This window comes from Myotis myotis, unplaced genomic scaffold (genome assembly GCF_014108235.1).
Source record: "Myotis myotis isolate mMyoMyo1 unplaced genomic scaffold, mMyoMyo1.p scaffold_m19_p_4, whole genome shotgun sequence".
Taxonomy (NCBI): Eukaryota; Metazoa; Chordata; class Mammalia; order Chiroptera; family Vespertilionidae; genus Myotis; species Myotis myotis.
The window spans coordinates 17,816,586-17,820,340 of record NW_023416346.1 but is presented as its reverse complement, the minus strand read 5'-3'; the positions used below and the strand labels follow the sequence as shown (position 1 = coordinate 17,820,340).

Sequence of the window (3,755 nt, the reverse complement as noted above, 5' to 3'; positions counted from 1 at the left end):
CGGGCCTTGCCAGCAGCCATGCCTCTCTCTCTCTCTCCAAGAGGTCAGCAGTTCAGCTCACTCACCAGTCCCCACCCACCGAGCCTGCTACATGTACAGCTTGGCGTTCGGTCATCCCTTCGGTCATTTTGGACATTATGGACCCATTTAATTATATATATATATATAATCATTAAATGCATATATTGTCATATGAATCCTTAAGGGAAGTTAATCCCTCCTATAGCCTCCCTCCTTTAAGTCTTGCATGTACTAGGACTGTTATACTACTCACACTAGTTTATAGTAAGTGTTTAAGTATCTAACAAGCTTTTCTGCTAGACTATAACTTCCCTGTAATTTCCTAATATAGTCTCAATCTCCTTAATCTCAGTGTTTAGCAAAAGACTTGTCATTGTGCTCAACACATGTGAAATAAACAGAATTGAATTAATGAAACACACAAATGGGGTCTAGAAGAGGTGAAATATACACCATGGCTTACCTACCTGTAGAAGTCAGTAAGAAAGCTCAGCAAGTAAGACATGGGTTCTGAAAAAGATAGAAACAGAAAACCAGGGACACAGGTCAGGGCTAGAGAGCAGTAAAGATACATCATCAAAAGCACAATTCATAAAAGCAAAATAATGATAATTTGAACTTCAATAAAAAATTCTCTTTGGCTAAAGACACTGATAATAGAATAAAATTATAAGCCATAGACTGGGTATCTTTATCTGGATTACCACAGTTTATTTCACATGTGTTGAGCACAATGACAAGTCTTATTGTTGAGATCCTGTTTGCTCCTTAGATCCCACCGTACTGAGGTCAGGTGTAGTCCTAGAACCTGACATATCTTTCATGAAAAAATAACCCAAGCATGATATACTTGAGTACTGTGTATAATATTTAAGTAGATGCTTGGCTTACTCAAAAGTCAACAAGTCTAAGTTGTACAGTGACTTCAAAATTGAGCTAAATAAAATTTCCATGCCTTTCATTAAAAAACTAGATGCCTGATGCACGAAAATTTGTGCAAGAGTAGGCCTTCCTTCCCCCGGCTGCTGGCACCAGCTTCCCTCCAGCAGCCGGGACCCACGCTTCCTCCCTCCTCCAGCTGCCAGCAGGCACCAAGGTTGAGAATCACTGCCTTAATCCAACAAACACTTAAGAGCCCACTCTTTTAAGAGTTAGGCACTGAAAATAACACAGTCACCAATGTGGTAGATTCCTGACAACAATGAATTCATAGTCTAGCCAAGGAGATAGATATTGAAATATTTCAGTGATCATGAGTTTTATGTCATGGAGAACACAGGTTGCCATGAGAAAATATAACAAGGATTCTCACCTAATTCGGGTTCAGGGAAAGTTTCTCAGAGGAAATGACCTTGAACTGAGATCTAAGTAATAAATAGGAATTAGCTGAGTAAAAGTAGCAGCACAGAAGGAATGAGTGGGCTAGATTTCAGGCAAAGGGTCAGCATGTATGAAGGCCCTAAAGCAGTGGTTCTCAACCTTGGCTGCACATTAGAATCACCTGGGAATCTTTTTAAAATCCTGATTTCTGGGCCTCATCCTCTGGAAATTCTGTTTCTTTGTTATTGGGTGGGGCCACAACATTAGTAACAAAGAAACAGAATTTCTGGAGGATGAGGCCCAGAAATCAGGATTTTAAAAAGATTCCCAGGTGATTCTAATGTGTAGCCAAGGTTGAGAACCACTGCCCTAAAGCAAGAGAGAGCACGACTATTTGAGGAATTAAATATTTTCAGTGCAGCTAGAGCAGAGAGAGTAAGAGGGGAAAGGTAGGTGGGTCATAGGGGATGATCAGATCCTCATGTCCCCATAGCTAATGTTAGGAGCTTTTCTCAGGACCTGTCAAGTAAACAAGAAGAAAGTAATCCAGGTTTATGATTCTATTATTAATTTAATTTGTATTTCTGTCGGGGTTCTCATTTCAGCATATATATATCCTATATAATAAAAGACTAATATGCAAATAGACCAAATGGCAGAACTACTGGTCACTATGACATGCACTGGCCCTATCTGGCCCCATCAGCCCTCCCTCCCCCCTTAACCGGACGGCTCCCGGTTGCACCACCCCCCACCCAGGCTCAGCATCTGCCTCCCCAGGCCACTTTGTCTTCCCTGGGTGAGGCTGCTCCAGAGGGTAAGCTGGCTCACATCTACAGCGCCCTGGACCAGATGGCCCACAAGATCAACCTGGCCAAGTTCACCCACGGCAAGTGCTCCACCCTCATCATGACTGACCAGGTGGCCTGGGGCCTCCACATCCCGCTGCTGGACAATGTCATCAACTTCAGCTTCCCAGCAAGGGCAAGCTCTTCCTGTAGTGCGTGGGTAGTGTAGCCCAGGCTGATCGAAGTGGCACAGCCTACTCCTTGGTAGCCCCAGATGAGGTCCCCTACCTTTTGGACCTGCACCTGTTCCTGGTGCCCTCACCCTCGCCGGCTGCCATGAGGAGCCCTCAGGTGTGGTCAGCGTGGATGGTATTCTGGGCCGGGTGTCACAGAGCGTGGTGGACAATGAGGACTGCAGCCTACAGAACACCTGGAGGCGTCACTGGAGCTGCAGGGCCTTGGCCCCAGGGCCGACAATGCCCAGCAGCAGTATATGTGCTGGCAGCCGGCACCCTCGCCAGAGGTCATCAAGTGGGCCAAGGAGCTGGATCTCCCAGGGCTGGGCCTTCACCCCCTCTTCTGCTCAAGCTTGGAGGAGGAGGAGCTGCAGCAGCTGAGGCTGGTGGGTAACATCAAGCGTACCGCTTGCAGGTGACTATCTCTGAGATCAAAGCCTCCAGCTGGGACCTGAGCAGCCAGGTGATTCGGGCCAAGGGGCAGAAGGACTGCAAGGCCTTGGCCAGCTTCCAGCAGGGCTGGCAGGAGTGGCAGGAGGGCCTGGCTGGCCCAGCCCGGAGCTTTCCAGCACTGCAGGCAGAGCAGCCTGGGAAGGAGGAGGAGGAGGAGAAGGAGGAGGAGGAGGAGGAGGAGGAGGAGGAGGAGGAGGAGGAGGGAGACAGTATGGAGGACGTCTTCACAGAGGCCGTGGGCTGGAAAAGGCAGCATCCAGGATCTGAGAGGGGAGCCAAGAGGCGGAAGGAGGAGGCCCAGCCACTGGACCAGGATTTCTATGTCCCCTATCGGCCCAAAGACTTCGACAGTGAACGGGGCCTGAGCATTGGTGGGGACAGGGGAGCCTTTGAGCAGCAGGTGGCCAGCGCTGTCCTGGACCTGATGGGGGACGAGGCCCAGATCCTAACCAGGGGCCAGCAGCAGCTCAAGTGGGACCGTAAAAAGAAGCAGTTTGTGAGACAGTCAGGACAGTAGGACAAGAAGATCAAGACAGAAAGTGGTCACTACATCAGCAGCTCCTACAAGTGGGATCTCTACCAGAAGTGGAAGCAGGAACAGAAAATAACCGTATGGTCAACGCCTCAGCCCCAGCGGGCCACCAGCAGTCGGTGGTGCTGTTTCAGTCCGATCCAGTCAGGGCATTTGCAGAAGTCAACCAATTGATGTGTCTTTCTCACATCCATGTTTCTCTCTCTGTCTCTCGCCTTCCCTTCTGCTCTAAAAATCAATGAACAATGTCCTCAGGTGAGGATTTTAAAAAAATATGCGTACATACACACATATACATAAATGCATGAATATTGGGGGGGCTGAGGGGTGGGGCCCCACAAGTGCATGCATTTTATGCAGTGGGACTATATATATATATTTGTGTTTCAGTACAGGTAACTGGAT

General features: G+C 48.1%; 1 pseudogene; it reads left to right on the top strand.

The window, feature by feature from the left end:
• The first annotated feature begins 2,019 nt into the window (after positions 1-2,019).
• On the top strand, positions 2,020-3,524 carry LOC118654356 (annotated as a pseudogene).
• Positions 3,525-3,755: the final 231 nt, after the last annotated feature.